The following is a 13,895-nucleotide window of genomic DNA, read 5'->3' as shown; positions in this document are numbered from 1 at the left end:
CTCTATTCTTCAAAAATAGCAGTTCAGGGGCTTAAAGCTCTTGCACCATCTTTTTAATTTTCTGAAAGAGTTTCTGGATAGTGGTAACAATGGCTATCAGCAGTTGTCAGCTGACGTTATCTTAAAGGAAAAATGCCTCCTTCCCAGTGGACCTAGCAAGTCAAGGCTGAATCTCATTGGCTAACCCCAGCTACCCACCCTCTCAACTAATCAGTGGAGGCTGAGAAATGTTGACTGGCCAGAATGGGGTCATATTTATGTCACAGATGGTGGAATGGTTGGGTCCATTCCATCTGTGCCACATGTACTAAGTAAAAAGAACAGAGGATGACTTCCAGAGAGAAAATTAAGATGATTCAGAAGGGAAGGGGGGAAGACATGGTGGTCAGGCATATCAACAGGTATTACTAACAAATTCTACTTTTCCCTTTTTCTTTCTTTCTCTTTTTTGCATGCTTGTGTAAGTGGTGTCCATGTACACATGTATGTTCACATGTGTATGAGCATATGTCTGTGTGTGGGTGCACATGCACTTGTATGAACATGCATGTGGAGACCAAAGGACACCTCTTTCTGAGAAAGGGACTTTCAATAACCTAGAGCTCACCAATTTATCTAGACTATGTAGTTAGCAAGCTCCAGGGATCCATCTATCTGCCTCTCCAGTACTGGGATTACAGGGGTGCATTGCTGCATATCCAGCACTTTATGAAGATACTGAAGACCAATCTCAGGGGTTCATGTTTGTGAAGCAAGTACTTTATCAAGCAAGCTATCTCCCCAACTCCCAAAGTCCATTTCATACATGAGGAATCTAAGGCTCAGGATGTAAGTGGGTGCCCACCAGACTGTGATCATGAGCTTACATTTAAACTCCCTCTAAATAGGCTTTCTTGAAAGATGACCATTAATGTGACAGTCCTTGCCATCCCCTACCTGTCTTAAAAAAAAATTTTTCTCTACCATGGCCTTGAATGTTACCATCTGGCATCTAACACACTGCCAGACAACCAGCCTTGGAGCTTGGTGGTACAGCAATATTTATAATGTCTTTACTAGTATTATTACTTTTAGTCTCATTGCAAAACCAGTAGCTATCTAAATACATGAGTATATTTTGGCAAAAATAATTTAAAAATTTAAAACTATGTAAATGATGCTTTAGAGTTATAGGACTCAGTAAGTAAAGTAAAGCAAAAATGTACCTCAGAAGTTTAATTCACACTAAACACATTTTTATGGCCATCTTCCTCATTAAATTACTACCTTAGCTCTTATTTTACTTTAGTCTTTTTTCATATTCTTTTAAGAAAAATAATTTACTTATTTATTTGAGAGGACAGATAGGCAGAGACAGGGAGGGAGAGAAAGGGTATACCAGAGGCTCTAGCCACTGCAAACAAGCTACAGATGCATGCACAACCTTGTGCATCTGGCTCTATGTGGTTGGGAACTGAACCATTCTTAGATTTCATAAGCAAATGCCTTAATGACTAAGCCATCTTTCTATCCCCATTTTAGTCTTTTTAGAAAAATATATTTTATTTATTTATTTGAGAGAGAAACAGAAAGAGGGAAGAAAGGAGGAAGAGAAGGAGGAAGGAAGGGAGGGAGAGAGAGAGAGAGCAAAAGAATGAGAATGGGCACTCCAGGGCCTCTAGCCACTACAAACAAAATCTAGATGCATGTGCCACCTTGTGTATCTGGCTTATGTGTGTACTGGGGAATCAAATCTTGGTCCTCAGGCTTCAGAGGCAAGTGCCTTAACAGCTTAGCCATTTCTCCAGCCCCATTTTAGTCTTTTTAAAAAATAAAATTGTGCTGAGTATGATACAAAATGCCCATCATCCCACATGGGAAGCTGAGACAGGGGATCTCCTTTTGTGGTAAGATCCCTCCTAGAACAAATGGAAAGCAACTGTATATCTGTGTGCATGTAGCAATCCTATACTTTATAACATGGCAACCATGTGTTTGTGTGCACTGTACTAACCATATGGTTTGTAATGTGCCCGGAGTGTGGAATGTGCATGTAGCATGAAATATGACATAGCAACTTGGCAATATAGGCAACCCTGTAGTTAGCATACAGGTGAGAGAAAACGGGTTGAAATGTACAGAGGAAGTGATGGAGGGTGTGAGACACAAAGACCACAAGCTCCCAGCTTAGACTTTGCATGTGACTCTGCTGGACCTGTGCAAGCAGGACTGAGACTGCTTCCTGGACATCTCTGTGTGCTGTTTCTCTGGTAATTGACTGCAACAATATGGGGAATTTGAAGCCATCCAGAGTTACAGAGGGAAACCCTTCCTCAAAAACAAATACATAGGGCTGGAGAGATGGCTTAGTGGTTAAGGAGTTTGCCTGCAAAACCAAAGGATCCCGGGTAGATTCTCCAGGACCCACATAAGGCAGATGCACAGGGTGGTGCATGCATCTGGAGTTCGTTTGCAGTGTCTGGAAGCCCTGGCATACCCATTCTCTCCCTCTCCCTCCCTCCCTCCCTCCTCCTCCTCCCCCTCCCCCTTCCTCTCCTCCTCCTCCTCCTCCTCCTTCTTCTTCTTCTTCTTCTTCTCTCTCTCTCTCTCTCTCTCTCTCTCTCTCTCTCTCTCTCTCTCTCTCTCTATATATATATATATATATATATATATATATAGATATCTGTCTCTTTCTCTCTCAAATAAATAAATAAACAAAATATATTAAAAAACAAATACATAGGCTGGAGAGATTGCTTAGTGGTTATCACACTTGCCAGAAAAGCCAAAGGACCCAGGTTTGATTCCTAGAACCCAGGTAAGCCAGAGGCACAAGGTGATGCATGGGTCTGGAGTTCCTCTGCAGTGGCTAAAGAGTTTGGTATGCCCTTTCATTTTCTCTCTCTCTCTTTCTCTCTCTTTCTTTTTCTCTCTCACTTTGAAATAAATAAATAATTTTTTTAAAAAAACAGAGTTTCCCTATTCCACGCATGGTAGCACATGCATTTTTTCTCTAGCACTCAGAAGGCAGAGGTAGCAGGATTACTGAGAGTTCAAGGCCACCCTGAGATTACATAGTAGACATCACTTCTGGGGTACCTGTGTTGTTACCGGTGTATCTGCTGATGGGGACATCTTCCCTTGTGTCCCTGTTGTCACTTGTACATCTACTGGTGGGGTTACCATTTTGTGTGTCCATGTTCTGACCTGTGTCTCTATTGGTATAGACATGGACACCTATTCTGTGTGTCCATGTTGTGTCCTATACATCTATACTAGTGAGGACACCTCTTCTGTGTGTCCGTGTTGTGACTTTTGTCTCTACTCGTATACACATGGTCACCTCTTCTGTGTGTCCATGTTGTGACCTTTGTATCTGCTGGTATAGACATGGATGCCTCTTCTGTGTGTCTGTGTATCTGCTGGTAGGACCACATGGTTTTTGTGTCTATGTTCTGAACTATACATCTAGTGGTGGGGATATTATTTCTGTGCGCCCTTGTTGTGAGCTGTGCATCTGCTGGTGTGGACATGGACACCTCTTCTGTGAGACCATACTGTGACCTATGCACTTGCTGGTGGGGACACCTCATCTGTGTGTCCATGTAGTTGTGGACATCTCTTCTGTATGTCTGTGTTGTGACCCATACATATGCTAGTGGAGACCCATTTTGTGTGTCCTTGTTCTGACCTGTGTTTCTGCTCGTCAGAACACCTCTTCCTTGTGTTCATGTTGTGACCTGTGCATCTGCTGGTGTGGACATCTCTAGGGTATCTGTGTTGTGTCCTGTGTATCTGCTGTTAGAAATACCTCTTTTGTGTGTCTGTGTTTGGCCTGTGTATTGCTGGTGGGGACACCTCTTTTGTGTGTCTGTGTTTGGCCTGTGTATTGCTGGTGGGGACACCTCTTTTGTGTGTCTGTGTTTGGCCTATGTATTGCTAGTGGGGACACCTCTGCGGTCCCCATGTTGTGACCTGTATAATCTGCTGGTGGCTCAATGGATAAAGCACTTTCCATGCAAATCTGGGTACCTGACTTGGATCCCCAGACCTCATGAAAAAGGCCAATGGTGAGGTAGACTTCTGTAATCCCAGTGCCGTATTGGGAGAAGAGAAGCAGGGACAGAATTTCCCAGAAGCTGAAAAGTAGAGACATTAACAAGGGAAACTCCCTTTCTCAAATGAGGTGGGAGTGGGAAGGCGAGGACTGACCTGAACGTTGCCCTCTGACTTCCACATGGGCACCTTGGAACATGCACAGGCACATCAACAAGCTCTCACACACATGCCCCCCCCCAAAATTAACGAAAAATAATTCACCATAAAATGTATTTTTTCAAAAAAGTAATTTGGCCAGGCACGGTGGCGCATGCTATTAATTGCAGCACTCGGGAGACACGGGTAGGAGGATCACCATGAGTTTGAGGCCACCCTGAGACTACATAGTGAATTCCAGATCAACCTGAGCTAGAGTGAGAAAAGAAAAGAAAAGAAAAGAAAAGAAAAGAAAAGAAAAGAAAAGAAAAGAAAAGAAAAGGGAAATTCTAAGCTGGGCTTTATGTCAAGAGAGAATGTGGGGTGGCCATTTTCACAATGATGTAAGGATCACTCAGGCCCCTGTAAGTAACTCCTCACCCATCTCTGTAAGGATCACACTCTTGTAAGTAACCTCACAAAAGAAGGGGATCCCAACAGAGCTCAGCAAAAACAATTATGTGGAGGCTGGGTGCTTCTACAGCTGGCACTCCTGGGAACACATTCTGGGGTTTGCAGTTGTGTAGCCTCTGATGAAAATGGCCTTGGACAGAAAGCCTTGTCTCATACTCCTGTGTATTAGGGTTAGGGTGAGAGAAGAGACAGCCAGAGTAAGAGGACCACAGAGAAGGGAAACCAGACGGATGGAGCCAAGAGAAACCGCAAACATGGTGGTCTTGCACTGAGCCCAACAGCTCGCTCAGGCTCCAGGGTGGAGCAGAAGCATGGCCTTGGTGACAGTATACATTGGGGCCAAAGGAAAAGCAGGGGAACATCTCAGGATGCTGAAGTCACATTTGGCCATTCCCAGTCATGTGAAAACCATCGTGGCCCCAGGATACACACCTTGTTGCCCTTCGCCCCCACGAGCCAGTTTCCACAGCTCAACCTCCTTCCCTAGACCTCCCAGGGCGGGGCACACAGCTGCACGGACAGCACGTGCTCACTGCGCTGCGACGCGGAACACTGGACACTGCACACAGCAGCCTTTCAGGAAAGGGCAGGCTCTGGTTTGGTGTGTTTAGGTGGGACCAGAGATTCCACCTTTAGCCAGCACTCTGGGCAAGCCACTGCTGCTGGACCTAGGTCTACACCCTAACTAGCAGGGTACTGACAAAGACAAGTGAGTATCCAGTGTGCAGGGTGGTTGCAGTCACCGACAGCGATTCAAGAGCCATCGGGCAGCAACTTGCCCCCGAGGGAAGGGCAGCAGCATCCTGGCGTGTACACATGCCTGGGGTGGACACAGAAAGGACATGTTTCCCTCACCGTGAATCTCCAGCAGGTTCTGGGTGCCAGCCTTGAAGTGCAGCTCGTCGATGTTCTGGGTGATGACCACAACCCGCTGGCCCTGCTCATGCAGCCGCGCCTCGCACTCCGCGATGGCCAAGTGCCCAGGGCTGGGCTCCTTGCTCCGCATGACCTCCCTCCGGTAGTGGTAGAACTCCCACACCCGCGATGGGTTCCGGGCAAAGGCCTGAGGAGTGGCCAGGTCCTGGAGGGGGAGAAGCAGGGGTCAGAGGGACATGGGGGCTCAGAGTGGCAGCTGTGGTGCCAGGCTGGAGCACACCAGCTCGAGGCTCAGACTAGGCAGTATCTGCATGGACCACAGTCCTTCAATCCAATCAGTCCAATCAAAACTATGGAAAGTTCACTCTCATTTTCTCCAGTGATAAGGCAGGGGCATACAGCCTGCCCTGGTTATGCTGCAAGTAAGTTATGAACAGGAAGCAAAGGTGCATGTGGTAAAGTATTTGGGGTTGAATTTGCTTTTTCACAGAGCCCCAAAATAGAGGGACTCAATTCGTTTTGAGGAATCTTCAGGAAAAATATAAAATGCAAAATCCTTTGAGATACATTGGCCGTAGTTGAGCACGTCAGTTTTTATAACCAGAACTACACACATGCCTGCATCTATGTACATACCTACACACGACTACAAATACAGACTATCAGAGCACACTTCAGCACACATTCACATAGCTGCCTGTGTTTACACACAAACTACACACATATGCATGCAGAGACACAAACCAGCTGTACAATACATACAGATACACACACTTACACATAAATGCATCACAAATACAACACACATATACTCAGCTACATGGACTCACACACAATCTACACGTGTATGCATGTATAAAACTATTCACATACAAACTATATACACAAATTGCAATCTCAGCTACATGAACTTACACATAAACTGCACATACATACATGTATATAGACAACTATTCATACACATACAACTACGTGGACTTTCATATAACACATTAATACATTCATATATACAAGTATCCAAGTAGTTATTTTGACTTACATGTAAGATAAACGTATATATATGTACATATACATATATACACACACGCACATATATATATGTACATATACATACTTACAATATATGCATGCACATATATGCAACTACACATACTTATGCACAAGCTACTCATACATACATTACACACATACATACAGCTACAATAAGCACATGCATATATATACACACACACTAAACAGTATATATTATAGCAACAAAATACATAAAAGTTCTTCAAGTATGGTTCCTCTTCTAGGGAGGCAGATCTTTCCTGTGCTGGGGCAGGGCAGCAGCTGACCAGAAGTGCACAAGGACACCTTTAGGAGTGGTGGAAATATTCTCCATCCTGCTTGTGGTGGAGGTTGGAATTCAGATCCATATACCCTTAAAAACTCAACACATGACATAGAAAACAAATATGTTCCTTCCATTTTATGAAAACTCTGCCTCAACAAGGCTGATTGTGAAAAGAAGCATGGTTTCTGTGTCAAGGTTAAGTATTAAAGTTCTCAATTTAAGAAAATGGGGATTAGAGCCAGGCATGGTGGCACATGCCTTTAATCCCAGTAATTGGGAGGCAGAGGTAGGAGGATCAAGGTCAGTCTGAGACTACAGAGTAAATTCCAAGTCAGCCTGGGCTAAAGAGAGACACTAAGCTAGAAACAACAACAACAAAATGGGTATTTAAAAACCAGATGCATGCTTTGGAAACCTGGTCCCCAGCTTGGCATTACTCAAAGGCTGTGAAACTTTTAGGAGGTGGGGCCTCATGGGAGACTTGAGGTCCCTGGATGTGCATCTGTGAACGGGACTGTGGGGCCCTGGTCTCTTCTCTTTTTCTCTTTTCCTTCCAGGCCATGGACTGAATCCTCCCAAACTATGAGTCAAGATAGATTTCTTTTTCTCTTTATAAGTTGTATACATATGTAGTTTGTATGTACATATTGATGAGTACATATGTGTTACATAGAAATGTCCTAGTTATATCAAGGGTGTGGCTCGGCATGATGGAATATGCCTTTAGTTCCAGCACTTGAAATGCAGAGGTAGGAGGATTGCTGTGACTTTGAGGTGAGGCCAGACTGGGACTATAGAATTAAGTTCCAGGTCAGCCTGGGCTAGGGTGAGAGTACCTCAAAACAACATCAACAACAACAAAACCCAAATTAGGGAATTTGACTAAATGTGTGTTTCAATAAAAATTGAAAAAGCTGCTGGGCATGGTGGCGCATGCCTTTAATCCCAGCATTTGAGAGGCAGAGATAGGAGAATTGCCATGAGTTTAAGGCCACCCTGAGACTACATAGTGAATCCCAGGTCAGCCTGAGCTAGAGTGAGACCTTACCTTGAAAAACCAAAAATGGAAAAAAAAAATTGAAAACTCCAGGCATGAGGGCTCTCACACCTGTAGTAACACCTGCACTTAGGAAGGTGAGGTAGGAAGATCACGGTGCGTTCAAGGCCAGCCCGGTTTCAGATCAACTGGGGCTCTGCCTCCAAAATATTTTTTGAATTAAAAAAATAAAAAGATCCACATGCTCCCAGTACTTCACAGAAATGTTTGCACACCAAGATTTAAGTCTTCAGCAACCAAAGTTAGTTTTAATATGAATTGTAGTTAATTCCACTTATAGGAAAGTAATAAACTGTTAAAAGCAAGGTTTTCTGATCATATATATATATATATATATATATATATATATATACATATATATATATACATATATATATATATGTATATATATATATGTATATATATATACACACACATATATATAATATAAATTTATATATATATTATATATTGTTTAGTTTTGGGGTTTTTTTGGAGGTAGGGTCTCCCTCTAGCCCAGGCTGACCTGGAATCCACTATGTAGTCTCAGGGTGACCTTGAACTCACAGTGATCCTCCTACCTCTGCCTCCTGAGTGCTGGGATTAAAGGCATGCACCACCACACCCGGCTTCCTGATTCTATTTTAGTGCAATTCACTACAGAACCTGAGCCGCTCTCTGAGAAGGTTCCATCTGTTCATCTCTAGAATGTCAGGAAATGAGCTGCTTGGCTCAAATTTGCGAGCCTGAGCTGCGGGTGCAGCACAGAGGGGCGGTGCTTGCCCAGCACGCCGCCTCTCAGCCCAACACTGCCAAAAAATGCCGCCTTTTAAATGTCAATTTAATTTTCATATACGTGTGTACATTTGGACATTTGCACATCTGGAGGCCCGAGGACAGGCTCAGGACCATTCCTCTGCCTTCCTTGAGGTGGGGTTTCTCTGGCTTGGATCTCGGCAAGACAGGCTAGCCCGCAAGCGCCGGGGTCCTCCTGCCTCTGCTCCCCAGGGCCAGGATGACAGGCACGTGCCCCCGCCCCAGCTTTGCCGCGTGGACTCTGCAGATCAAGCTCAGGTCCTCCTGCTTACAGGCAAGTCCTTTACTAACCGAGTGAGCTCCCAGCTCCCCGCCCCCCAGAACTGCCATATTCATCATCATAAACACTGGGTGTTGATACCCAAGTCAAAAGAACAGAAAGGTCACTCCTAATGTCAAGTTGTTTCCCCCTGGGTTTCAGGCATCAATGCAGGTTCGGAGTCAGACTGTTCCAGTTTCACTCAGGAGAGGCTTTTAGGATTGTGGAGACGCTACAAACCTGAGCTTGCCATTTTCTCCAGTAACCTCCAGCTCCTCGGAAAGTTGGCACCCCGCTCTAGGCGCTGACACCAGCCCCGGAGATGATGGCTGTGTGCTTTGCGTTGGCAAAACACTTCCGAAAGTCGGCCATGTCTACACAGAAAGTAAAGTCTATGTCAATCCAATGTACCATTTGGACATTTTTGTCCCGCAGCAACTATATATCATTTGAACATTTCCCTAAAATGATACTGCAAGATACTGTAATACAAATTCATTCCTTGGGGCTGGATGGCTCAGCAGTTAAAGGTGCTAGCTTGCAAAGCCTGATGGCCTGGGTTCAGTTCTGTAGTACTTACGTAAAGCCAGACACAGAGTGGTACATGTGTCCGGAGTTCATTTGTGACGGCAGGAGGCCTGATGTTCCTCTCTTGCCCCGCCCCCATCCTCTCAAATAAATAAATAAATACATAAAATCATTGCTTGGACTAGAGAGATGGCTCAGTAGATAACGTACTTGCTGCTCAAGCCCGAGTACCTGAGTTCAGATCCCCAGACCCCAAGGAGGAGCCAGGAGCCCTGGTGGGCTTCTCTAATCCCAGCACACTCAAGGAGATGAGAGGCAGAGGCAGGATTTCCCAGAAGCTCACTGACCAGCGGATGTGGCAAATGCAGCCTTGAAGTGGTGGAAAGTGAAGACTGACTCCCAGGGTTGTCCTCTGATCTCCTTGCCTTGGCATTCACACACATGAACACGCACATATCATATACATATATGCTATGAGGTCATGAGTTCAATAGCCATGTCATGCCTGGATGATAGCATTTCATGGCATACTCCTCCCCAGTTAGTTTCTGATCTGTGTCCCAGGGGAACAATATACAAGTAGGTTAGAAATAGGAAATAGCACCAGATGGGGTGGTGCATACCTTTAGTCTCATCGCTCAGAGGCTGAGGTAGGAGAGTCCAGTGAGTCCAAGACCAGCCTGGGGCTACAAAGGAGTTCCAGGTCAGCCCAGGCTAGCATGAGCCCCCTGCCTTGAAAAACAAAACAAAACAGAAAAAGAAAGAAAGAGCAGAGAGGAAGACCTTCTCCACAAACTGTTTGTATTACTCCTGAATTCAACACTATTAATGTCCCTGAGCACATTAAAGTTCACCCCTAACACTATCCCCCACCCTACAAATCTTTTCTTTTCTTTTCTTTTCTTTTACATTTTTTATTTTTTTTTATTTATTTTTTTATTTTTTTATTTTTTTTTAATTTTTATTAACATTTTCCATGATTATAAAATATATCCCATGGTAATTCCCTCCCTCCCCACCCCCACACTTTCCCGTTTGAAATTCCATTCTCAATCATATTACCTCCCCATTACAATCATTGTAATTACATATATACAATATCAACCTATTAAGTATCCTCCTCCCTTCCTTTCTCCACCCTTTATGTCTCCTTTTCAACTTACTGGCCTCTGCTACTAAGTATTTTCATTCTCACGCAGAAGCCCAGTCATCTGTAGCTAGGATCCCCATATGAGAGAGAACATGTGGCGCTTGGCTTTCTGGGCCTGGGTTACCTGACTTAGTATAATACTTTCCAGGTCCATCCATTTTTCTGCAAATTTCATAACTTCATTTTTCTTTACCGCTGAGTAGAACTCCATTGTATAAATGTACCACATCTTCATTATCCACTCATCTGTTGAGGGACATCTAGGCTGGTTCCATTTCCCAGCTATTATAAATTGAGCAGCAATAAACATAGTTGAGCATGTACTTCTAAGGAAATGAGATGAGTCCTTTGGATATATGCCTAGGAGCGCTATAGCTGGGTCATATGGTAGATCAATCTCTAGCTGTTTTAGGAACCTCCACACTGTTTTCCACAATGGCTGGACCAGATTGCATTCCCACCAGCAGTGCAGAAGGGTTCCTATTTTTCCACATCCCCGCCAACATTTATGATCATTTGTTTTCATGATGGTGGCCAATCTGACAGGAGTGAGATGGAATCTCAATGTAGTTTTAATCTGCATTTCCCTGATGACTAGTGACGTAGAACATTTTTTTAGGTGCTTATATGCCATTCGTATTTCTTCCTTTGAGAACTCTCTATTTAGCTCCTTAGCCCATTTTTTGATTGGCTTGTTTGATTCCTTATTAGTTAACTTTTTGATTTCTTTGAATATCCTAGATATTAATCCTCTATCAGATATATAGCTGGCGAAGATTTTTTCCCATTCTGTAGGTTGCCTCTTTGCTTTTTTCACTGTGTCCTTTGCGGTGCAAAATCTTTGTAATTTCATTAGGTCCCAGTGGTTAATCTGTGGTTTTATTGCCTGAGCAATTGGGGTTGTATTCAGAAAGTCTTTGCCAAGACCAATATGTTGAAGGGTTTCCCCTACTTTTTCCTCTAGCAGTTTCAAAGTTTCCGGTCTGATGTTAAGATCTTTAATCCATTTGGACTTAATTCTTGTGCATGGCGAGAGAGAAGAATCTATTTTCATCCTTCTGCAGATATTTATCCAGTTTTCAAAACACCATTTGCTGAAGAGGCTGTCTCTTCTCCAGTGAGTATTTTTGGCATTTTTATCGAATATCAGGTGGCTATAGCTACTTGGGCTTACATCTGGGTCCTCTATTCTGTTCCACTGGTCTACATGTCTGTTTTTGTGCCAGTACCATGCTGTTTTTGTTACTATGGCTCTGTAGTATAGGTTAAAATCAGGTATGGTGATACCACCAGCCTCTTTTTTGTTGCTCAGTATTATTTTAGATATTCGAGGTTTTTTGTGATTCCAAATGAATTTTTGGATTGTTTTTTTCTATTTCCATGAAGAAAGCCTTTGGAATTTTGATAGGGATTGCATTAAATGTGTAGATTGCTTTAGGTAAGATTGCCATTTTCACGATATTGATTCTTCCAATCCAGGAACAAGGGATGTTTCTCCACTTTCTAGTGTCTTCTGCAATTTCTCGCTTGAGTGTTTTAAAGTTCTCATTGTATAGATTCTTTACTTCCTTGGTTAGGTTTATTCCAAGGTATTTTATTTTTTTTTGATGCAATTGTGAATGGGAGTGATTCTCTGATTTCATCCGCTGTGTGTTTGTTGTTAGCATATATGAAGGCTACTGATTTCTGGGTATTTATTTTGTATCCTGCTACATTGCTGTAGGTTTTGATCAGCTCTAACAGCTTGCTAGTAGAGTCTTTAGGGTCCTTTATGTATAGAATCATGTCATCTGCAAATAATGATAACTTGATTTCTTCCTTTCCAATTTGTATCACTTTTATGTGTGTCTCTTGCCTTATTGCTATGGCTAAGACTTCCAAAATTATATTAAATAGAAGTGGAGACAGTGGACACCCTTGTCTTGTTCCTGATTTTAGTGGAAAAGCTTCCAGTTTTTCCCCATTTAGTAATATGTTGGCTGTAGGCTTGTCATAAATAGCCTTTATTATATTGAGATATGTTCCTTCTATTCCCAGTCTCTGTAGGACTTTTATCATGAAGGGATGTTGGATTTTGTCAAATGCTTTCTCTGCATCTAATGAGATGATCATGTGATTTTTGTCCTTCAACCCGTTTATGTAATGTATTACATTTATAGATTTGCGTATGTTGAACCATCCCTGTATCTCTGGGATAAAGCCTACTTGGTCAGGGTGAATGATCTTTTTGATATACTCTTGTATTCTGTTTGCCAATATTTTGTTGAGAATTTTTGCATCTATGTTCATGAGGGAGATTGGTCTGTAATTTTCTTTTTTTGTTCTATCTTTGCCTGGTTTTGGTATCAGGGTGATGCTGGCCTCATAGAAGGAGTTTGGTAGAATTCCTTCTTTTTCTATTTCCTGGAAAAGCTTAAGAAGCAATGGTGTTAGCTCTTCCTTAAAAGTCTGGTAAAATTCAGCAGTGAATCCATCCGGGCCTGGGCTTTTTTTAGTTGGGAGATTATTGATAACTGTTCGGATCTCCATGTTTGTTATAGGTCTATTTAAGTGATTAATCTCATTTTGATTTAATTTAGGTAGGTCATATAGATCAAGGAAATCATCCATTTCTTTCAGATTTTCATACTTTGTGGAGTATATGCTTTTATAGTATGTCCCTATAATTTTTTGAATTTCTCTGGAATCTGTTGTGATGTTACCTTGTTCATCTCTGATTTTATTAATTTGTGTCTCTTCTCTCTTTCTTTTGGTCAGATTTGCTAAGGGTTTATCAATCTTGTTTATCCTTTCAAAGAACCAACTCTTTGTTTCATTAATTCTTTGGATTGTTCTTTTTGTTTCTATTTCATTAATTTCTGCCCTAATCTTTATTATTTCTTCCTGTCTACTACTTTTTGGTTTGCCTTGTTCTTCTTTTTCCAAGGCTTTAAGGCGAAGCATTAGGTCGTTTACTTGCGACCTTTCTAATTTCTTAATATAGGCGCTTAAGGCTATAAGTTTACCTCTTAGAACTGCCTTCATTGTGTCCCAGAGATTTTGGTATGTTGTGTTCTCATTATCATTTGACTCTATAAATTTTTTGATTTCCTTTTTGATTTCTTCATTGACCCACTCATCATTTAGTAGTGTATTGTTTAGTTTCCATGATTTTGTGTATGCTCTATAGCCTTTCTTGTTACTGATTTGTAGTTTAATTCCATTGTGGTCAGATAGAATGCAAGGAATTATTTCAATTTTCCTGAAT

General features: G+C 42.5%; 1 pseudogene; it reads right to left on the bottom strand.

The window, feature by feature from the left end:
• The window catches only part of LOC123455531, a 65,008-nt pseudogene that overhangs the window by 35,182 nt on the left and 15,931 nt on the right, over positions 1–13,895 (bottom strand).

Source organism: Jaculus jaculus, chromosome 17 (assembly GCF_020740685.1).
Source record: "Jaculus jaculus isolate mJacJac1 chromosome 17, mJacJac1.mat.Y.cur, whole genome shotgun sequence".
NCBI classification, from domain to species: domain Eukaryota; kingdom Metazoa; phylum Chordata; class Mammalia; order Rodentia; family Dipodidae; genus Jaculus; species Jaculus jaculus.
This window is presented reverse-complemented; position numbering and strand designations above follow the sequence as displayed.